This window comes from Pseudochaenichthys georgianus, chromosome 17, assembly GCF_902827115.2.
Source record: "Pseudochaenichthys georgianus chromosome 17, fPseGeo1.2, whole genome shotgun sequence".
Taxonomy (NCBI): Eukaryota; Metazoa; Chordata; class Actinopteri; order Perciformes; family Channichthyidae; genus Pseudochaenichthys; species Pseudochaenichthys georgianus.
The window spans coordinates 5,036,651-5,061,674 of record NC_047519.1 but is presented as its reverse complement, the minus strand read 5'-3'; the positions used below and the strand labels follow the sequence as shown (position 1 = coordinate 5,061,674).

The window sequence follows — 25,024 nt, the reverse complement described above, 5'->3', positions numbered from 1 at the left end:
TGGATGTATTCAAGTTAACTCTGATAAGTTAGTCTCTCTGTTCGTATCACGCTGTAAATCGCGGAGACCCAGCTCTTCAAATAAATTATTAGCTAGCAAGCATGAAAGGAGCCTAGCTAGCTAGTTGCTAGCTGGGTTGTCGAGGTTAGCACGCTGTTTAACATTATAGCGCTCCTAACGTTAGTCAACTACCGACTGCATTTAATTCTTTAACGCTGACGCTGAATGATGTTTGCTCCCTCAAACCAGATGAATGTAGAAACATATTTTCAGAGGCAGAAACGGGCTCATCCTGAAGAGGAGCAAACACAGCCTGGAACAGAGGTATTAGCAAGAGTACCTATAGAAACACACGTTGGTGGGACACACGCGGGAAAGCTGAACAGTCCGATTAGCTATCCAATTAATTTGTTTGAAATATTTCCAGGCTTCAACCAGTGCTAGTGTAGCAGTAAGAGAGGGTCAGGGAGCCGTGGCAGAGCCAGCTAGCTCAGAAGCAGCAGGTGAGATTGACAGCAAACGCAGAGAGATATAGAAGCAGGTCAGGTTGTCAGAAAACCAGATTTCTGAGGCATCATTTCTATTCTTCTGTGCCTCATTTCTGTAATTGTGAAGCAAGCAGCAAGCATAGACGCACTGGATTTGGTCCAGAGTGGTTGAATATGCCTCCATTGAAGCCATGGCTATACCACACACAGCATGGTACATGTGATGAATGGGCTGAGCTCTACCCCTGCCTGAGCCTCCTTGCGGGCATAGGACTAGTTATCCCCGTTTCTAGTGTCAACTGTGAACGCGATTTATCGGTGATGAACAGAAAAAGCATCACTTTTAAAAGCACAACAAATTATTATGCATTTTCTTTATTAATTCAGTTTGTGGTATTCCATTTTGCTTCATCCTCAGGTGAAAACAGACCCCCGAAACCAGCTCCAAGGAGAACACCTGGCTGCCTGCTTGAAGATCTCCATAAATGGACCCCGTCCTGAGGCCTTCCCATAAGATCGGGCATTAGAATATTCGTTCAGGAAGCCCCGTAAAATCGGATGTCAAGACAAAGGGTGCAAACTTTGCAACAAGTATGCTGCAAACTTTGCACATTGTCTGAACATCTGAAGCGTTGTGTAACCGAGCCAAATTTAATTTAATTGTGTTTGTTTGTTAGACATCCTATTGGTGGTGTTCCAGGCGGGATTTGAACTCGGCACTTAGCCCTCAGTTACACCAGGGAGAATGTAGTTAAATGTAAATGTATGTAATCTAATGTAAATCACTTTGGACTAAGGCGTCCGCTAATTATATTTTTGGGAGAATAAACCCCACAGATCCTCAACTCTGGTGTGGCTCACTCATTTACAACGCGCGGGGGGGTGGTGCCCCCACAAATAGAATCAAATTCTTTGGGAAACACTGCACAGCCTTTCTATGGCTAATGCAGTCGCTGCTTTATATACAGTATGTCTGTCTGATGTTATTGTGAGTGTAGATGGAGCAGCTTATTATAATTAAATCAAGGCAAAATGTTTACTTTGTTGTTGTGTTCTACATGGAGATACCCCCAGCCTCCTCTCCAGCACGTCTAATTTAGTGGGACGCTAGTAAAGACGAATGATGCTGCAGTCAAAGTTGTGCGAGTAAAGCGATGCACATCTTTTCTTTGAGTCCAGTATGAAATCACCCTAAGAGTGATATTTGGAACAACCGTTTCATGTGTTTGGAGGTCAAGGTTAACTCATGAATCCCTCTGTGTGGTCTATAATAATTACAGTAATAGGACCTGGCTGTGATGTTAGGAGAGCCTCAGGCCTCCTTGTTCTGATGTCACTTTGCATGGCTTGTGCACAGTGACTATCAGAGCTGCAGCCATGCAGACGAAATATATCGACTGGGTGATACCAACACTGTGTGTAACAGATGGAAACCACTGTCAGGTCTTCTGTGGCTTTCTTTAGAATGTAGCAACACATGAAGAATAGTGACTCTGACTGTAATTTACATGATAATGCATACCTTGAAATATACATTGTGCCAACTAACCTTATCCAAAACCTCTCACACTAAAGGAACTCTCTGTCTGCTCCCCTCTCTGTTCCTCCTCCCTCAGCTCCCCTGTGCAGCCATGTCTTGGCTTTAGTGGGAGCATTTCGGTGTACTCTTATAAATTATACATGACCTCGAGGTGTTTGGTCCAGCAGAAGCCTCCTTGCATTTTATATTCCGGTCGTATAGAAGCCTGACTCTGATGCCCTCTCTGCCATGTCTCCCTGAGCCTTTCTTCTGCCCCACCTTTCATAAGGAGTACAATGAAAAAAATAAAACGTTGACTTTAATTAAATGTAATATTTCAACAATTTACACATAATTGTATTAGATTTGTTGAAAGCAATAATATTAAGTTGAACCTTATATTTTTTATTTTAACCTAATATTATTGCTTTCAACTAACCTAATACTGTTATTGTTGTAAATTCCCCTTGTTTTCCTTGATCTGCGTTATATCGTTTGTGTTTTAGTCAGGCACATTTAGGGACAGCTAAAGTAGCGCAGCTGCGGGTCCTAGAGCTGTTTACACATGTGCGTTCATGACAGGACATTATTGCGGTCGCATCATCACATGCATAATTACCATCGTCAAAGAGAGAATGCGTTCGTGAAGAATAAATCATTCATTCATCAATCTCTACATTCATTAATTCACTACTGCTACAGCTGTTGTAAGAACCAAGCTAATATAAAGTCCAACAACTGTACTTCCTGTCTCCGTGTCAACTCTCTCACCGGAGTGCTGTTTTGGATGAAGCGGCTCCAGCACAAACATCACAACACACATAAGATTCCCCAATATTGGTTCTTCGAGCCGGAGAGCTTCACCCACGACAGCGCCATGGATGCACAGGAAACAGCAGCAGCTACGATTGGAGCTCATGGAGGAAGACAGTGACCGCTTCCAACACAACTGCAAGGCTATAAGGTCAGCTTACCACAGTCTCATTGCCTAATCCTACCCCTCTCCAATATGACAGTGCGACAGCTGCGGTCACTTAGCTTGCAAACCGGGTTAGCAGCTACACACTGCAATTGGACGCCCTCCCTCTTACTCCTTGCCAGGAGCAGCAAATAAGGCACATTTGTGGGACATGGCACCTTATGTTAGCAGCATGCCTGACCTGCATTATATGTGTGTGATGCCTCGACTGCCATCTCCCTCAGAGCAGAGCTGCCACAGTCATCGTCAGAATACAGCCTCAGTGAGAACGGATCTGGCCCCCTCTCGTCACATCCACCTTCAACCCACTCACACTGGTTGGACTCACAAGCAGATAACCGCACCTTACAGCAGCAGCCGTTATCCATCCAGCTGGGATAAGCCACCAAGCATCAGGATAAGCTGCCAACGACAACACTGCTGTGCACGACTACAGCGACATTCCAGTCTCAAGCCCTCCCAGCCTTCATGCCGAGTCAGAAGCAGGAGAGAAGCATATTGACTCAATCTCTACCACCAAGAGTCACATCTGCACGGTTGTTGGGAGCTGTTTCTAAGCCAACAGCACTTCTGGCTAGAAGCACGGTCATGTCGTCACCTATCGTCCAAGGGATGCAGGCAGCCGGTCACGTTGGCCAACAACTGCTGACAACTACAAGGCACCAGCCTGCTCACCAGTCATACCAGCCTGTGCCTCCTCCTGTGGCAACCATGTATGGCAGCATGCAGGCGGCAACACAAATCCCATATCAGTTTATGACGACGTCATCCACAGCAAACCAATATGTTCCGGCAGCACCTGCCCAACCACCACATCAACCACAGTACGCACCAGCGCTGTACCCGGCTCACCAGCTACCAGCTACACAACAGCCAGTGGCCCAACATCCAGTTGTTATGCCTCAGCAATCTTCCTACGGGCCACACAACTGGTCTGTAGCGCCCTCACCTTATACACAGTCTGCTGTCCCCCAGCTGTCCCCCAGCAGACAGTGTATCAGTCTCTGCCTGTCCTTCCGGCACAGTATGCATATCAACCGGCACAGTACCAGCAGGGCCATCTACAACCAGCGTACCAGCCACCGCAGTACCAGCCACCGCAGTACCAGTCACTACAGTACCAGCCGCTACAGTACCAGCCGCCACAGTACCAGCCGCCACAGTACCAGCCGCCACAGTACCAACAGGGCTATCTACAACCGGCGTACCAACTGCAGTCTGGCCCATCGTCTCAACCAGCCTTTCAACTAGTGCCTTCCACCCCTGATCCTTTAATGCAGCAGCTTGTACAAGCCCTGCCAGTCCAGTATTCCGTTCAACCACAGCAGTCACTGTACGGGTCAAGTGCTCCCCTGCCGCCTAGACAGCCAGTCCCAGTACCTAAACTGCCTAAATTGGTGCGTGACAGAGAGAGAGAATTTACTGACCTAAAGATGGCGCTGGACCACTTACTCAGTGACCACACTGAACTGTCTGAGCATTACAAGTACTGTGTTCTCATGGAACAACTAGTTCTGGATGAGGCCCAGCTAATAGCCCAGTCCTGCAGGCATTACGCCCAGTCTTACACGGCCGCCATGCAGGCCTTACAGCGTCAATATGGACAGCCACACCAGCTCGTACAAAGCGAGATCGCAACTATACTGAACTCTCCTGACATCAAAGATGGAGATACCAAAGCATTCCAGAGCTTCGCGCTAAGCGTTGACCTATTAGTAGGTATGTTGACGTCGCTGGAGGGACCCAACGGGATGGAAGTGATGTCGACTGGCCATGTCGATCGGCTCCGTAAGCAAGCTCCGTAAGCATTCCAGGGACGGCTTCGTGGAGCATCTACAGGTTCGAGGTCGCCTTAACACAAACAGCCTAAACCCGTACAACCTCCGCGACCTCTCCAACTGCTTAAGGGGGAAGGCCAAGCAGTTCCTTCACGGGGCGGCAACTGACCCTTCCTTGCCTCAGTCCGACCTGCGTGACGCTGAAAGCCTCCTGTTGCAGCGCAGCCAAGCAGAATGCATCCAAGAGGAGATTGAGTGTCTCAAGGCTGGCAAACCAGTAAAACCTGGCAGTAAGCTCAGTATGCTTTCACCGGAGATTGATCCTGTAATGGGTCTGATCCGCGTCGGTGGAAGATTTCGCCGCATGTAGACTTCCTGTGCTATGGAAATTCACCCCATCGTTCTCGATCCCAGCCATGCAGTCACAAAACTCCTCATTAAGGACATAGACGAGCCCTTGCTCCATCCAGGGCCCGACAGGGTCTTTGCTGAGACTAGGTGCCAGTACTGGGTCCTGCGTGGGAGACAGGCCGTCAAGCATCATCAGAGGACTTGCACTGGATGCAGGAAGTGGAAAGGGAAGCCAGTGATATGGATTATGGCCGACTTACCTTCTGCCCGTCTGCGGCTCCTCAAGCCTCCATTCTTCCCTACTGGGGTCGACTGTTTTGGGCTATATACTGTCAAGGTAGGGCGGTGCAGTGGAAAACGATGGGGAGTCATCTTTAAAGGTCTCACCACTCGCGGTGTCCACCTAGATCTACTTAATAGCATCGATGCAGATGCTTTCCTCTTGGCCTTGAGGCGATTCACCGCTCGGCGAGGCACCCCCTTCGAGATTCTCTCAGATCAGGGGACACACTTCCGGGGAGCAGCTAGGGAGCTTGAGGAGGCGTTTGCTGGAATGATGCCCCAACTGCAAGAGGAACTTGCCAAGAAACAGATCAAGTTTAACTTTAACCCTCCAGCATCTCCCCACTTTGGTGGTACCTGGGAGCGCGAGATACAATCAGACAAGAAGGCTCTACAAGTGGTGATCGGCACTCAGTCTCTCCAGGGAGAAGTCCTCCTCACCTTGTTAGTTGAGGTGGAAGGTATCTTAAATGCCAAACCCTTAGGCTATGTGTCATCAGACCTCACAGATCCAGATCCTGTGACGCCAAGCATGTTGCTGATGGGGCGGCGGGATGCCTCCTTTCAACAAGTATCATACGCTACAGACACCCTCAGCAAGAGGCGGTGAGGTTCAAGTCGGGGACAAGACGTACCTGCGACCCGTGGCACGCCTTGTGCAGCTACCAGCTCTACCGGACGACGATGCTGATCCAAGGACTTCTGCTGCACCTTAGGGAAAGTATTCTGTTTTACATAATAGCTATGCTATTCTGGGGGCGGCTGTTGTATATTCCCCTTGTTTTCCTTGATCTGCGTTATATCCTTCGTGTTTTAGTCAGGCACATTTAGGGACAGCTAAAGTAGCGCAGCTGCGGGTCCTAGAGCTGTTTACACATGTGCGTTCATGACAGGACATTATTGCGGTCGCATCGTCACATGCATAATTACCATCGTCAAAGAGAGAATGCGTTCGTGAAGAATAAATCATTCATTCATCAATCTCTACTCTACATTCATTCATTCATCTCTACTCTACATTCATTAATTCACTACTGCTACAGCTGTTGTCAGAACCAAGCTAATATAAAAGTCCAACAACTGTACTTCCTGTCTCCGTGTCAACTCTCTAACCGGAGTGCTGTTTTGGATGAAGCGGCTCCAGCACAAACATCACAACACACATAAGATTCCCTAATAGTTATACTGAATATCATTTGTTGTCATAATACATTCAATGAAAGTCAATGTTTCAGTTGTTTCAGTGTATCTCAGCTCTGGAGCCTCACATTTATACTTTGATTCACGATGTACGGAGTTGGACTTTTATATATAGTGAAATGCTGTCATTTTCACAAAAATAACACAAGATGTCAGATAGATACAGCAATACAATTGTGAATATTGTTGTTGTTAATGATGCCCCAATTCTGATAGTGTGTGTGTGTTGTATGAGAAACCAATGTGAGTTTGGAAAATTGCACAATATAAATCTATTCTAGTATACCTCAACAAGGGAACTATGATCAGTAGAAATGGCCATGGCATGGGACCTTTAAGTGTTTTTCCCTGCATGTCATCCATCATCTTTATCCCCTAAATCCCCTGCCATCTAACTACTATCAATATATAATACAAAAGACAACAATGTCAAAGTAAGTGTGTGTGTGCCAATGTGCAGCCAGTCGTGCTGCTGACCAGCAGTATCAGCTCAATATGATTTGTGGATATTAATTGGTGACTGTATAATCAAGAAACTTAGCTGTGACTCCCATTTGAAATGTATTTTAACCTGAACAGTGCATAAGAGGCTCAAATGACTTAATTGCACATGTAATTAGATTTGGTTTAGTTCAATAAAATCACAGAAAAGCAGATCAAAAAAGGCGTTTATAAAAGATTGAAATTAGCGTTTGCACTCGTGATTTCCTCAGGCAGATTGTTCCAAAGTCCAGGAACCCTGACAGCAAAGACTCAAAATACAGACCCTTGGACGGCCTCCCTTACTGGGACCCCGGCTAGTTATTGGACAGGTTACAACAGTCCTGTGTCAAATAAGAGTGATGTGAGGAGCAGCCGTTAATTTATTTGGCAGTACATTTTCTCCTTATAGAGACTTCAGAGAAATCCAGAGGCTCTCCTGATGACTCCTTTGTACTTCCTATGAAGTGCTCTATAGCTTTGGAATCACTGCTCGATAACACTTGGATAACTGCTGAATCTCCTAATGCATTTTCTCAAATGTGTGTGTGTGTGTTTGAGTGTGTGTGAGCATTTGCGTTCATGCTTATGTGTGAGTCAACAATAAGCTAATCCTGCTTTGAACCGTATTATTGGAAAAGTGCCCTGCATGGAAAGTGGGGCAGAGCGATGGTGGGGATAGCCCCGCCAGACGGCATCACTTTGGTGGATGATAGTGCACACAGTGTGGGTGTGTGTACGGTGCGAGAGAGAGATAGAGGAAGGAGGTTCCCCATGTGTCAGCTGGTGCTTGTGTTGCCCACTGACCTTGGAGAAAAGAGGAGGATCCCGTCTGATGAGCCGCCTGTCACACTGACTCATGCAACAAGAAAAATCTAAACATATTCTTTAATACAATCCTATAAATCGGACTTTATTTACACACTCAAGTCGGTTGAAGTCAACAGGAAGTGAGTTGAAGTATTCCTGTGAGGGAACGTGCATGCATGGGATGAGATGTATGGGATAGTTTTAAAGTGAGAGTGGTGTATCCCACAGGGAGGAGACAGGAGAAGGAGGGAGGCTCATGCTTTTCCTCTGGGATACATTCACTCAGGGGTGTGTGTGTAAGTGTGTGTGTGTGTGCAGGTAGCATTCACTAAACATTTCCTACGGCCTGCGTCCACATTTACTGACAGAAACACACTGGAAAAAAGAACAACCAGAAGATGCTTCCTCTCAGATGTGAGAGAAAAGTACGACATTCACCGGCAGCCACATCCAGGGCCCTCGCTCTGACAGATATGCGTAAATAAATGGGCTTCAGGTCTTTGTATGATGTTTCTGTCTAAACTACACGGCCAAAACAATAGTTTTCTCAAATGTCCACACTAGTGCTGCTCTGAAAAGATGAAATGTTTTTAAACACTAGAAGCGGCCAACAAAAGAGCAGAGTGCTCTTTGGGTCTCTCCTGATTGGAAACAATTGAAACAAAATGCTGTAGTCAGGCTGTATTGATTCCATTTGTTTTCCTCGCAGTTACTTTGAGTCATATACAAGCTGAATGAGCAGGACAGTGGTTGGGTTCAGTCTGAGGTTGTAACTTTTTTTTCTGAAACAGACCTGGTACAAATCTCAGAAAAGTCAGTTAATAAAAAAATCATGTAACTCTAATTTGGCTTGCCTTGGTTGTTCTAGTCCCTGGTGGGTTCAGGCATATACACAATCATTTTGCTTTTATGACAAACTATTTTCCTGTCTTCCAGTGTTATACCATTTCCTGCTGAAGCGAAAACTCTAGGTTGATACTCAAAAAATAAACCACCAAGCACAAGTAAAAAGCTGATTAAGTAGTGATATGAATGAATTGGTCAAAGTGGAAACAAAGGAATTGATCCCATAAGAACAGAGCCTCTCTTACCTCATTCACACCAACGCAACTCCGGTTCAAGCTCCGTGCTAGAGCTTTTCAGGTTCAGAATCGGTTCTTCGGTTTAGCTCCGGCTCTTTTCACACAGCCCAGAGTCCGACTGGTGCTGCGTCATTGCGTCATGACGTAACCGTTTGCGTGCCTGCTTCATAAAGCCAAACCGCGGAAACCCCTCACAGCTCACACCGACAACAACAACAACAATGGCCGATTGTGCTCCAGCTTCCTCTGTACCTCTTCGGAAGACCAGATTCCCAGTAGGTAGCTGGTCTCTTCAGTGGACCACTGCTGCTTGTTACGTTTCTCCATCGTTGTGTATAAACTGGATAAAACGCGGGCTTTTCGTTGTTGTTCAGGAGTTGATCCCGCCCCTGCCCCCGCCTCGACGTAAGCGTGACGTATACGGTGCTTTTGCTCTGGCCGGACAATTTTTTGGTGCTTGAAACGAACCGGATTCCGGAGCTAAGAGGCTGCTCCGCTGCGGTGTGAACAGGAAAACACGGTGCTTTTCAAGCTCCAGCTCCGAACCGGCCCTGAAACACCGTTGATGTGAATGAGGTAACAGAGAACATCTCCTCAGGAGCAGGCAGAACGGTTTTGCCTGCTCAGCAAACCTCATACTAGGGTAGGGCTGCAACAAACGACTAATTTGATAATCGTTTAATCTATCGATTAATGAAACGATTAATCGACTATTATGCCTTGCACAATTTCTCAAACGCTCTTATTTAGCCATCAACTTTTAGATTTAGCTTGAGGTTGTTTTAGGCATGTGGAAACTAACAATGAAGACAATAAAGATGCATACTTGATTCAAAAATACATATATTATTAAATTAACTAAACACATTTTGAACAAAATTAACATTGCTTTTTATTTAAAAATAAATAAATAATATTTCACATCAAGTGCTTTAACATCAAGTGCTTTAACACATCGTATTAAATAATGTGATAACAGAACTGTAAACAGAATAGCTGAAACTTTAACAAAATAAAGAGTAACTCAGTTCAGAGGCGTGGGAAGGTATTTTGAGTGGGGGTGCTGAGGTGCTGGACTCCAGTGAACACTATTACGGGCACTATCGAGCACGCACAAAAGCAATCCCCACACGCAAACACACAGTACACCCGCGACTGTTACAATGAAGGCTCGATAATCAGCTCACGGCATATAGGCAGGGGTAAGTGCTTTTTTTTTTACGAGTGGCGAGCGGACCTCACCTCCTCTAGGGGGGTCCGGGGGGATGTTCCCCCGGGAAGATTTTTTTAAAATATTGAAGTTAAAAGCATCAATCTGGTGCACTTTAAGAGCAACATTAAGAGATCTATGGATACATCTCTCAACACCAGATGAAACACAACTGTAAGCAGATGTTCTTTTTCTTTATGGATATTTTACAAATCACTCCCCTTTCAAACTGTATTCTTGTTTTACTGCCATATAGTATTTCATAACTGTTTTTCCTTTATTCTCTTATTTGTTTTATAACTATAGTGATCATATGAAGGTGTGCCGCGGAAATAATCTTTTGAATAATTTGTGACCAAACCGATTGAGACCCACTGAGATAACTTAGACTAAAGTTAACTATCTAAACACTCAGAGAGTCCTTTAGCTCACCTGAGCCTCTCAGTCTGAGAGGAGAGCTCTCCTCCAGCTTGTTGTGGAACAAACAGCAACAGCTCCGTATGTCCATTAGTGCAGCTAGCTAACCAGATGCTAACAACACGGACCCTGCTGCTGGCACCGGTCCCTCTCTCCCTCTCTCACACACACTAAATGTCCACACACACACACACACACACACACACACACACACACACACACACACACACACACACACACACACACACACACACACACACACACACACACACACACACACACACACACACACACACACACACACACACACACACACACACACACACACACACACACACACACACACACACACACACACACACACACACACACACACACACACACACACACACTAGGGCTGTCCCATTTTTCGGGCTCCGGATATTCGGTAGTAATCAGCAGCGAATATTCGAATATTCGGTGCGGAGAGACTTTTTTTTTTACAAAAAAATGTCATAACACGCTCAGACACCTGACAACATCCTGTTAAGCAGAAGCGCAGAAAGAGCATACTATTTCAATTTATATTTATTTATTGTCTCAGTACTCGCATACATTAAAACTAAATGTGTCCTCTGCATTTAACCCAGCCGCAGTGCAGCGCCCGGGGACCAAATCTGGTTCCAAATTACGTCTATAACGTTTTACAACCTGAAGATACAAAACACATATTTATGTTATAACAACAATACTTTTAATAACATAGCCGTAACAGTAGGCCTAACAGTGTAATACTTGTTACCGATACAGTAAACAGTATTTAAATAAATGAACGAACTGTATGCCAATAATTGCCTTAGCCCCAGATGTTCCCACATTGCTCCTATTATGTTCACTATTCGGATCAAATTGAAAAACTAATATAAAAAACAATTCGGTTGCTTGCTTGCAACTATTTTCCAAGCAAAGTAAGTGCACGATTTTATCATGTGTAACGTTACTGTTTAAACGGCGGATAAAGCAGCTTCATCATGGCAACTTGACAACAGCTAAGCTAGGCTAGTACTTACAGCATCCGGTGACTTTTCAGAGTTATTGTGCCACCGTGGGAGGCCAGTTTCTTGACGCATATTTGGCACACTGCCTTCTTCTAACCGTCGTCCAATTTAAAATGGTCCCACACAGCTGAAGTCTTCGGCATTTTGTGTTCAGGTGTGTGAAGCGAGGTGAAGCGTGCCGTTTGCGTTCGTGGCTGAGTGAACGCGATGTCAGGAGCACAGGCTGAGATTGTATATATTTCCGCATTTTAACAGTGCAATTCAAAAGTATAAATATAGTATAAGAATATGGCAATTCGCCTTTATTGATGGCATACATTTAGGGAAATTTTTTTTTTTTTAAAAACGAATATCCGAATAATGTAATTAAAACCCGAATAGTTGGCCAACGAACGAATATTCGAATAGTCGAATATTCGGGTACAGCCCTAACACACACGTGCGCGCGCACGTGCACACACACACACACACACACACACACACACACACACACACACACACACACACACACACACACACACACAGACAGACAGAGGGTTTGAATGACACGAGCACACTTTTATTTCCATGCAACTCTCTGATTGGTCTGGTGTCTTGCCTCTGTTGCATTCACTGAACACGGGAAATTACAGTTCTGCCGTCCTCTCGAGTGTCATGATGAGGTTCATGTAAAAGACGGTTAATGTATTATATTATTGAGGTAGAATTGTCCTCAAAAAACATTCGGGGCAGGCCAAAAATATTATTTTACCAACAATGTCCAATTTATTGGCTACATATTACACAGATTATGCACAGCGGGAGCAGCAATAACCGTCACATAATAATTCAGACAGGGGAGCTCCGCACCCCCTGCCTGCCGCTAGGGGGTGCTGCAGCGCCCTCAGCACCCCCCTTCCCACGCCCATGACTCAGTTACCTCTAATCATTAACCCATGTTTGTATAATGTAGTTAACTCCGTGTGTTGCTGCTAGCATACATAACACCTAACGTGGAAACGTTACTCGTGGATGGAGCTACAGAGCTACTAGAAAGACAGTCGAACCCGGTGCATTTCTCCGTCTGAATATGGAGCACTTTTGCTAAATGTTTAGACAAATTGCTCGTGTTACCGCCCTTACATGCTAAACTCTTATTGCACTTTAGGCCAGTGATTCTCAAACGGGGGTACGCGGACCCCTGGCGGGTACTGCAGGGGGTATGTGAGATTTCAACATTAAAAAAGGTTAATTAAAAAAATACCATGCATGATTAAAAAAATAATCTTAGTACAATAAGTTAAATAGAAAACACAATTGTATATAAAATATTCCTAGAACCACCAAGGGGGTCCTCATATAAACATGTCAAATGTGTGTATTGTATTTTATAGTTTTTCACAATATATCATTTTGTTCATTGGTTTGTTAAACATATTACTTAAATTGAAAAACTCCTTGGAAAAATCTGTTTTATAAAAGTGTTATGTTATGTTGTTTTTTTTCATGCATGAAGATGAACATATCCTTAGTTTGTTGTAATGCATGCACGAAGGAGTTACATCACACACTGAGGGAACATCACTATATTATTGTAATTATTTATATAGGCTTTTTCGATTAAAAATGTTCGGGGTCGGTTAGGGGGTACTTGGCTGAGAAAATGTTTCAAAGGGGGTACATTACTGAAAAAAGTTTGAGAAGCACTGCTTTAGGCAACGAGCATCGTCCACATCGAACAGGTAAAGTTTAACCACCTCGGAGCGCGTTCTCTCTGCCATCTCCTCCGTGTGTTGCTGCATGTAGCAGCTACGTGTGTGTGAACTGCCCCGCCCCCTCACACACAGACCGGGGAGAGAGATCTCGTCTGATCGAAAATACATCATAGACGCATTTGTTTGTCTTTTTGCATATTAGAAACGAGTTGGCGACACTAAGACTGCGATATAATGTTTTTGTAGCAACAATACATGACATATATTTGTTAAATGTCTCCAGTACCGATAAAAAGACCAATAACGTTGGAGCTTAACGGCGCGTAAAACACACGTGATGACGTCACCAACGAATCGACGACTGAATTAGTTGGCAACTAATTTGGTAATCTATTTTAATCGATTAAGTCGAATTGGCCCATGATAGAAGGTGAGACAGATTGATCCAATCACCTGCCAAGTATTTTTGAAAGTGCCTGCCCTTTCTTTTTTTTCTTTTTTATTCTACTAAAATCATACAAAAACGTATAATTCATACACACAAATGAACAACATTTTCCAAATGGCTTCCAATGGAGCTTTCCTAGATGGTTTGGTGAACCATCTGAGTCAGGTTAGTAATGCTCCATCACATGTTTTACATCTATTACAGGGTGAGTCTTAAACTGAAGCTTGACTGTAAAGCAACCCAATGGAAGTTTCATGTAAGTTTAGTTCTTTCACTCGTAGCTCGGGCTGCGGGGGTGCTAGAGGCGGGAGTACGTTGATACGACCTTCCTAGCCGGAGTTATGGCCGCATTTTACAATAAACTTCCGTTGGGTCGCTTAAAAACAAATATCGCAATTCGAATCGCAATCGCAATATTTGTCAGAAAAATCCCAATTACATTTTTTCCTAAAATCGTGCAGCCCTATCTAATACTCACACTTCTCAGAGGACAGGTTGGTTTGGCAGTGTGCTCAGGAACACTCGGACGGGGGGGGGGGGGGGGGGGTTACCATGGTTGGTTATTGGCTAATGGTTAAATAAACAAAACATTGTGACATCACAATGTGACCCAAATCTCATTTTCAGACAGGTTTTTATATTTAGAAAAATAAAAAAGGTTCTTTGTTCCTGAATCTTTCCCAGTCTCTTCGCAGGGACACACACGTATTTATGTAGAAAATACATGAAAAAGTGGATTTTGCCTAATAGGGGACTGGATTTTCTCCCTTTCTGATCAAGAGGTGTATCATTCATTGAACTCTGAGTTAAATCAGCTCCTATTGTTTCCCTCACTACAGTATGGCTTTGGTTGCCATGGTCACACAGATAAGCTAGCGGGTCAGAGAGATAGTACATTTCGAAAATACATTTAGTTGAACACAGGATACGGCCCATTGTACCTCAACATTGTGAACAGTTCAGAGTTTAAAATGAAGAGTTACAACTCCTCCATCCGGGGTTCTGCCGGGTCATGGTGGCAGCAGGCGATTGGATCCCGATGACTCAAGGCTCTGTCATGTCTTATGTTTTGTCGCTGGGGAAATATATTGTCTGCAAACATCTGCTGTGCACACAATGAAGTGGACATTTATCTTGTTCACAGATCTGCTGCTTTCTCCAAACAACTGCAGCAAGAGGAAGGTAGCCTTCTTTATAATAATATATAGCAGTAATATATAATAGCAGTAACTTAAAGAGCCTGTGACACGGTTTTCCCCCATCATCCAAACCCATCAATTTGAGTAAATGTTGTCCCCTTGAAACCATTACTGAACTGATTTGGGATAGTTGTACTTTGATAACCATTAATCTGCCCTTCAATGTTGACCATATTCTGGATCTTCTCGGGATTCTTCAAATCCCGCCAAATTATGTGTGACGTCATTGCGGGCGCAGCGCTCCAGCTGCACCGTTCAGGATCCCAGCTTCTGCTTGTAAACGCACGATGGTGCACACAGCAGCAAGCTCAGACAGCAATGACAGTTTAATTTTGAACGTGTCTGAGAGCTCATATGAGGCTGAAGGATCGGTTTATGTTGTATCTGTTAGAAGTTTAGGAATGAGGTGCGTCAATATGGGCGATCATACGGTCATGTAGCCAGTGGTGGACTGGGACTAAAAATCATCCCGGGACTCTCGACCGGCCCACTTCGGTACCGCTAGTAAATTGTCAACGGGGGGAGCGGGGGATGTGCTAGTGACTTATCCGACCGGCCCACTTCGGTACCGGCCCTCGGGTTTCGTCCCGATGGCCAGTCCGCCACTGCACCCAGCCCAGCCCACTGCACCCAGCCCAGCCCACGTAAACTGTCAACGGGGGGAGCCTCGCTGCGGGGAAACGGTGGACCTAGTGTCCCGATCGGAGTGGGAATAATAATATTAATCATAATCCGTGCGTTTTATTCATTAATTTTCCCAACATTGTGGTAAAAAAAACACACGTTTAATCCATGTTGGTGTACTACAACTACAAAAATAGTCGGTTTGTTTTTATATCACATCCGACGGGAGGAAATTCAGCAGCTCTCACTACCGATTTTTAATCCTAATTTAATCATCACCTTCACCACGATCATTTATGTTTATGTCGCCGAATTGACATGAAAGCACTGACAAATATGAATATACTGTAGTCAACTTCATTAAAACGTTATTAACGTGCCTAAACTCAGTAATTCACCATTTATACGCATGACAACATACTTTGTCCGTGTTTGGCTCTCTCGCCGCACAGTGAAGCGTTCCCGCATTGACGTCACTTCCGGCTTCCCCCAAAACTTCAAAATGAGTCGAAGGAATTTCCCCGCGATGTTCGAAATTATTGATATTTAACGGAACGGTATCGCACCTTCTTTTTTAAGCTGACGGTTCGAGATGACTAGTAGCCCAATATTTCATTGCACAACAGTTGTTGTTGCTCTTTAAAACAGCTGTGACACGGTGGTACCAGTGAGGCTGTTATTAGTTTTAGAAATGACAGCGGTGGACCCATCATGTCTGTGAAGACGATTTGATAGTTAAAATGTTACCTTCCACTAAACATGGAAAAGCCGCTTTTAGTTATTATGCCGCAACAATTTGGAACTAACTGCCTAAATCATGCACGTCCACCGAAACACTTCCTATATTTAAATCCCGACTAAAAACGCACCTATTTGCCGCTGCTTTTAATTGAGCTGCCCACACTCACACTACAGTATGCCTTTTTAGTCATGTATTCTGTACCTGCTGTGTTTATCTATTTAATTTATTTCATTACTAGGGGTGTAACGGTTCACAGAAGTCACGGTTCGGTTCATACCTCGGTTTGGGGGTCACGGTTCGGTACGGGTTCGGTACAACAAGAAAAAGCAAAAAAAAGTCCCAAATGCATAATTTTATTTTGCTGTTATTTATTTTGAACAGTAGTGCACGTTGTGGTATGAAAATAAGGAACTCTAACATTTGGAATCATTAACTGTATTACACAGTTAAAAACAAACCACAAACAGTAACACACACACACACTCAGATGGCCATATTATGGCTGATGTCAAACAAAAAGGTTAAATAAGCTGAACAACTAAAAATAATGTCTTGAAAATATTAAAATAAATAATAAGAAAGTGTTTCAATCACAATCAATACAAGGCAATACAGAACTGTATAACATCTCCTGATGTCAAAATATAAAATAAATACAATGATAAATATAAAACAAAATAAAATCTGTACCTTTAGGAGCAATGTCTAACATGTGTAATTAACTTGTGAGTGTGTGAGGCCATTACGCCTAAATAAAAGGTACTTAAGCTTTACTCTATTTTCAAGTTGTTCTTCAGAAAGATGAGTTTGTCTACCTTGTCAGTAGTGAGGGCAGATCTGTTGGCGGTAACTATGTCACCTGCCGTCGAGAAAACCCTCGAGCTGCGGACTCGGATGTGATTGAGCATGTTTGACGTGTTACCACCAGCATACCGCACCGCTGTCGAACAACGCCAACACACCGTCCTCGTCCGATCCACAACTCGCACTCCATCATTGTTGTAGTCCACAGGGAACCCGAAATGTTCCCACACAGCTGATTTAAAAGAAGCAGGTGGGTCTTCTAGTTCCTGTGTGTTGTGAACTCGCCATAGCTACTAACTGTTCTTCTTCATGTATTGTGTTCGTTTTGTTATGTTTTGTTCTTGTTCTTCATTTGTTATTTACGGGCGGCTGGCTTTTAGGCGCAATACTGCCCCCTGGATTATATATAGTGTAATACTGCGCTGAGTGACAGACTTTTTTCCCACTCGTAAAAAAAGGCGTATTTGCCGTGTGACTGCATGTGCCGAACCGTGACGGTACGGGACGAATATGGATACCGACCGTTACACCCATAGATATATAAAGAGTAGACGCCGCATCGACCGCAACTGCCTATTGGCGCTGACGAGCCGTGGGGCCGCCATCTTGGACCGGTCACCCTCTCCACTCAGTGTAATCTGTCTGGCAGGCGCAATGAAGTGTCAGCGCATTTTATCAATCATAACTCGCTGAATACAAAACTGATTTTCACGGGTTTTTTTTTCTGCAAACGTCATATATGTAGGCATGATACCGGACACATGATTCGGCGTATTTTAATATTCATAGTAGGCTTAACAGCAATAGAATATTCTGGTATTTGATAGCCTATGTTATGTATGATAGGTATTTTGCAAAAGTCACACGATATATAATATATACACACACACACATAAAAAAACACTAATGGTCTATATATGATAGAGAAGCAGATTGTGTAGGCCTATACTCAGCTATTTTAATAAGTTGAAAAATGAAGAAACAATAATACATTATACATAGACAGAAGTTATATATCAGTAAAAATTAATATCTATGTCATAAAAAATGAAAATGTACTTCTACATCTATATAAAAAATGTAAATGTTCAAGTTAAACACAAGAACATGACACCACCCCGCCCAAACCATATTTACACAAAGTTGCTCATGACACCCGAATGCCCCGTGCATGCGGCTCCTCCAAAGCATGACTGAGAACCTCTTTCTCATATCTTTGTCTTTGGGAAACCTTCAAAATAAAAACGGGAGATTTGAGAGTCAACACAAAAACATTTTAAGAAGGAGGTCAAGCTTATTTTCTTCCTTCTTCTTCCTAGATAGATTAGATTAGATTTAGATTAGGACCCTTTGTGTTTCAGGTGACAAAGACTTCGTCAGGTAATATGCAATGGGAGCCTTCCAATGTCCTTGTAGGCCAACCACCATGAACACAAGAGCCTCAGTAGCAACATCGGTTTCATTGTTTCCATCACCCATGTCGACAAAACCAGACATTGACTGGTTATGTGGATTATATTGCACATGTTTTCTGATGGCCATGTCATCCAACATGAGTGCAACACATCCATATTTAGCCTGGTCTTCCTGGCATCTTCTCTCCAGCATATCCAGCATCATCTTGTTCAGGCCAGGCTTGCCATCCACCGAACACAGCCACCAAAAATTGAGAAGTAGCTATTTAACGTACTTGCAACCGTAATTTCCAAAAATGAAATTGAACAACATTAAGACTACCTTTTTTTTTTAGTCTCTCTGAGGTATTTGTATGCCTTTGGACCATGTAGATGGAGTGTGAGGGCAAACTCTCTGTGGTCCTTTGAGTACTCATGGCCCTGCTTTGCCTTGAAGTCTATTTGAAGATCTGAAATTGTATGAGAAAAAATTAATAAGTCCCCTTCATATAATAACAAAGGAGTTTAATAAAGAGTGTAAGAGTAAGATGTACATGCATTTCAAAGTGCTACTTTCATCTTACCTGAGTAGAAATCAAGCCTCTTTGAGTTTTTCATTAATGAGGTTCTTTTCCCTCAAATCCCCCAAAAGACTCCTCACTGTGGTCTTTGCCCTCTTTTCTCTAGCCATGGCATTCTTCCTCTCTCGCTCGAGACTCTCCACTCTTGCTAAAGCTTCATTGAGTCTGGCCTTAAGAGCAGTAGGAGAAGCAGGCAAGACATAGCTATGATCCTAGAAAGAGGGATGAACATGGTTTGAGTGATGTTTCACTTCACACACATCACTTTGACACAACTAGAGTATGGCCCACATTATTTCTTATAGTCATCACCTGTCAAAGCCACTGCCAGCATCATGCGTGTGTGTGTGTGTGTGTGTGTGTGTGTGTGTGTGTGTGTGTGTGTGTGTGTGTGTGTGTGTGTGTGTGCGTGTGTGAGTGTGCCAGGAATGCATGTTCAACATGTCTTCAATTGTGTGTGTATGGGTTTATTTGTGAGTGTGCTTAATATGAGTGGCAGCAAACAAGAGAGATTTTACTTTGTCTAGGACCATTATGATATGATGTTGAAAATAGAAATACTCACATCATTAGGCTGAGGTTGTGAGTGTGAGGTTGAAGCTTCTGGGTCGTCCTGAGGGGCCACAGATAGGCTCTCTTCAGCTTTTCTGGAAGTACACGTAGTCCTGCCCTTTTCCGGCTAAAATGAAAAAGCAGAAACACACACACACACACACACACACACACACACACACACACACACACACACACACACACACACACACACACACACACACACACACACACACACACACACACACACACACACACACACACACACACACACACACACACCACACACACACACACACACACACACACACACACACACACACACAGGTATTTCACCCTGCCCTGTTATTGATAATAGAATATTTACATTTATGAATGCTAATAACCTTATGATGATACACCTACTCTTTGGAGGTGAACCGGGAAGCTGAAGATGGAGGGAATAACACCATCTCTGAGTCGGACAATCTGTCCTGTCAAACTCGTCCTGCTTAAAATGCTCACTGCAAATCACGGATGACTCGCTTGCAGTGAACCCTTCCCTCCTCAAAGCAACTTCCCACTTCTTTCTTCTCATATCTTTGTCTTTGGGAAACCTTCAAAATAAAAACGGGAGATTTGAGAGTCAACACAAAAACATTTTAAGAAGGAGGTCAAGCTTATTTTCTTCCTTCTTCTTCCTAGATAGATTAGATTAGATTTTACTTTATTCATCCCACAACGGGGAAATTCACTTGTTACAGCAGCGATTTATAAAGTCTCAGTTGGCCATGAACATAATGTTTGCTGGCTACGATTTCGCTGGCGGACATCAATACAGTACAATAATATTCTATTTACAAAATACAACCAATTATAATGTTGAATCTTACTTGTGAAAAGTAATCCCCCGACCCCTGTTCGCAATCGTCCGCCGATTTGCACAGCAATACGCCGCACAGTGCTCTGGCATCTTGAAACCTCTGCTGTCTACGGGTAGAATGTCTGTACAATATGGGTAGGATGACCGGTCCAAGATGGCGTCCGTATTTATTGCGCCCCAGCAGCCAATGCGGCGTCTACTCTTTATATGTCTATGGTTACACCCCTATATGTGCTGAAAAGTGCTATATAAATACAATTGCCTTGCCTCTCATTTATCCTATATGAAGAATTCATTTTCACAAATTGATTAAAGCCAATCTTAAAATGATTTAACAAACGCCTGTTTGAGACTCCTCAGTGCACACAAAAACACAACTTGGAGAAATAAATAAATACGCAAATGTTATTGATCACCCCTCGAATATGTTCTCTTGTTAAGAAATGTATTCTCATAAATGATGCAGTGAGCAGCAGGACAGAATTACTTTAAACTGACACCGTTTTGCATTTATATACAGTAGGTTGTAGATACGAGCATGGTTTTATATACTATCATGTTTAATCGTGTTTCATGCCGTTTGCCAAGACTTGATAAGTCGCTCGTAAAACACAGGAGGTATGGACACTAAGAACACCATATGTGGTCAATTGTACAGCAAATATAAGGCAAGGCAAGTTTATTTATATAGCACTTTTCAACACAAGGCAATTCAAAGTGCTTTACAAAAAATGAAAGACATTAAGAAAATGTTGTGTTAATATAACACAACACATTAGTTGTATTTCCTTTAACTGGTGGATTATGGATATATAGTTGCTGATCGACAGCTGGGACACAAACCACCAAATACAAACAAATTCAGATCCAGTCGTCATGACTCCACACCGGGGGGATTCCCCGATCATTTCTTACAGTTTCTCATCAAGGGGGGGGTCTCCTGTCCCCGGTACAAACACACTGCCTGAGGAAGGCTATGTGTATTTTATGTGTCATTAACCTTTTTCGGACCACTTATTTATTTATTTTGGTGACGATCCGACCTCCATGCTGCTACTCTGGTTCAAACGGCATCTGTCACTACCCGATCCGTCCCCCTGCCCGATCGGTACTGCGCATGTGCGAGATGGTCCGCCATATTGGACAACTCCGGACGGCAACACAAGATGGACACTTGACACAGTGGCTTTTAGCAAAGCTCAAAAAGGAAACTCGAGAGATATGAGTTATTGTTATTACAACGTGACTTCACTATTATTTAACAACTCTTTTTATTGGGTTCTTTTATTTGGGGTTAAGTACATAGTCAGAATAAGTGAGAAATGGATTTAACTTCTGTTAGACAGCTATCATACTGAATACATATTTACTGTGAATGTATGCAAAAATGTATGGCATATGGCTGTCTAACAGAAGTTAAATTCATTTCTCACTTATTCTGACAATGTACTTAACCCTAAATAAAAGAACCCCATAAAAAGAGTTGTTAAATAATAGTGAAGTCACGTTGTATTAACAATAACTCATCTCTCTCGGTTTTTCTTTTTGAGCTTTGCTAAAAGCCACTGTGTCAAGTGTCCATCTTGGGTTGCCGTCCGGACTTCCGGACCATCTCGCACATGCGCAGTACCGATCGGGCAGGGGGACGGATCGGGTAGTGACAGCATCCACCAAACAACATGATTTATCTCGACTTCCCCAAAATAACCAAAATCTGACACGGTGTGAGATGTCTTTTTTAGCTATTCTGTCGTCATTTCCTGCGATCTTCTTCATGGAGTCAGTCAAAATGGATGAATGAATGGGCGTTTCTTTGACTATTTAAAGGCAAATATGGGCGTTACGTGAAGCCCGCAAAAGCTGCGCCGCATCTTGAGTTGATTGTGATTTATAAAGGGAAACTGGCGTAGGATGTGCCGTACGCAAGTACTGCGCCGGTATGCAGTCTTTTATGAATCGGAAAATGTCTATGCGTATTTATTTGCTTTATCCTACGTAAGCAACCTTCCCACGTGAATCCTACGCAAGGCTTTATAAATGAGGCCCCTGATCTAGGGGGTACAACTCTAAACACCCATATGAACAAGATCGGTTTACATTTTAATAATCAAATAAGTATGTGAACATAACCAATAACCTTCCATAGCCAATAACAAATAAATGTAACTTATTTAATTGTTGTTGTTCATTTATATCTTATTTTACCAGTTAACATTTATTTATTCAAGCATATTTTTGTATCTCTCCAACTTTAAACGATATTTTTGGTTTACTGTCCTATAGTATACATTGGAATTATTTCAAACCTGTTTTCATTTAACCTAATAATTATAAAGGAGTGCCTTGGAAATATGTGTTTACATAATTTGTAAACACATATTTGTTTGAGACCCACTGAGATAACTTAGACTAAAATTAAATCTAAACACTCCTTTACCTCACTGAGCCTCTCAGTCTGACAGGAGAGCTCTCCTCCACCATGGTTGTAGAGAAATATCTACTTCTTATATCCGTTAGCGCAGCTAGCACCATATTCTAATAACAACAGCGGTGCGCCCTCTCTCTCTCGGTCGCTCTCTCGCTCGCACTTTGGCTGTGAGCGCCTGATAAGCCAACATCCCCCACTTTCATCACTTACAGCGCCCATCGTACAGGGCAAATGAAAAGTGTAACCGGGGTGAACAGGGTGTTACATTTACTCAATTATGAATGTTGTTACATCAAGGCCGAACATTAGGATGAGTGCCAACGGTCAAAACATTTGTTTCCCCTCCCAGAGCTGTCAGCGCAGCACCCCCCAGATCTGGCGCCCTAGTCGCCAGAGTCGCCTATGCCAAAAAGTGGCCCTGCCAGTACATACAGTGGCACATTTCTCAAGATTTAGCAAAAATACACCTTTATTGAACATACAGTAACACAAATACATCTACATAAACAATCAAAAATGAATTATTATTATGAATAATAATAATAATTTTAAATACAAATAAAAAAGTTAGCCGCTGCTATTTGTATATATGGAAAACACTGGCCTTATTCTGAAGGTATTGCACGAACACATTAATCTGTTTATCGTAGTTATACCTGTGACATCTCATGGTCAATGTAAGTAAGTGAAAGCACATCAGCAACCTCTCACCTTGAAGAGACTTTCTGAGGAAAACTTAAATAAAGGATTGATTGAAAAGTCATGTCATCACTACACCACAAGATAAGTGATGAACAATACCATTTAAACATGTTCAAATTTTCCTTATGACCTTTTCCCACTGATTCTAAACGTTATTAAAACACCTTTGAAAACTACATGCAGCATAATCTTAATATATGTATGGATAGCAGAGATAAATCCAGCTGCCTTTTGGTTTCATTGGTTTGGATTATAAAAACATACTTTTGATTCAACAATGTGCTGGGACGTTAGACCACAGAATGACCAGGAACTACGGAAGCTGAACGCTACATTATATGTTGGGCGTTTGTTTTTCACATGCAACCAGCCAACATTTGAAGCAGGACAGAAATACAAAGTGTACCATCTTCCATAACCTGCAGGATATTTAAGGGCGTGTTGTGTCTCTTGCTCTTGAGCTTTTGTTGAAACGGTTCCTCTTGATGTTGTGGCTGTGGGCAGGGATTAAAATGGTTTAATGGATTATTACCACACAGATGATTAGCTCCCAAAAGCGTAGCAGTCATCTACCTACTCACAACATACCCCCCCCCCCTTTATGAAGCAGATTCCTCCCTGCTACACCATAACAAAGCTTCAGACACACTCTTGAACCGAGCAAGGTCACTTTCATGCATGATTAAACTATCAATGTGTGTTTCTGTAGACAACCTATTGTGTGTGTGTCATGTGGATTAAAGCACAATACCATAAGAATACATTTCCGTGTTGTCTTGTGCGGGCCAACAGGCCGAAACAATGCTTCTCAATAGATGTATTGATTATTATTATTTGTTTCTGTCGTTAACTTTACCCGGCTTACATTTCAGCAGATTGATATGACCTCACACTGTCCCTTGATCAACGCTTAGCAACAGTCTGCTAGTATGAGTAGAACGAATCAGAATCGAGTATTCAACTAGTCCATGCCTATCACTTGAACATCTCTGCCTGGACAAGGCCATTGGGCAGTGCTGGAAATCTGATGTTGTATGATGTTTGCATTATGGTGACGACCTTCCTTGATTTGTCTTAGAGGCGAGTAATACATGTTTTCTCTTTATTATTTACATTGTGATTAAAAAGAGTATTACGATTTTGATTACAGCATCATTGTAACATAAATACTAGTATTTTGAAGGAATAGTTTGCTATTTGATTTCCCTCTGAGTTTGAAATGAGAATGATAAAATCCCAAGTCTAAGCTTTTTCGCCAACCTCAATACTATTCAAAACGAACATGTGACAGTCTCACATGAGCATAACGTGTCGGGTTATCTGGTAAAAGTCAGACTGAGAAAGCTGTCTCAATAAATGCT

At 43.0% G+C, this 25,024-nt stretch overlaps 1 protein-coding gene across 4 annotated transcripts in view; it reads left to right on the top strand.

Annotated features, from left to right (window-relative positions):
* The window catches only part of LOC117462483 (disks large-associated protein 1-like), a 287,620-nt gene that overhangs the window by 31,253 nt on the left and 231,343 nt on the right, over window positions 1-25,024 (top strand). The window lies entirely within an intron of this gene.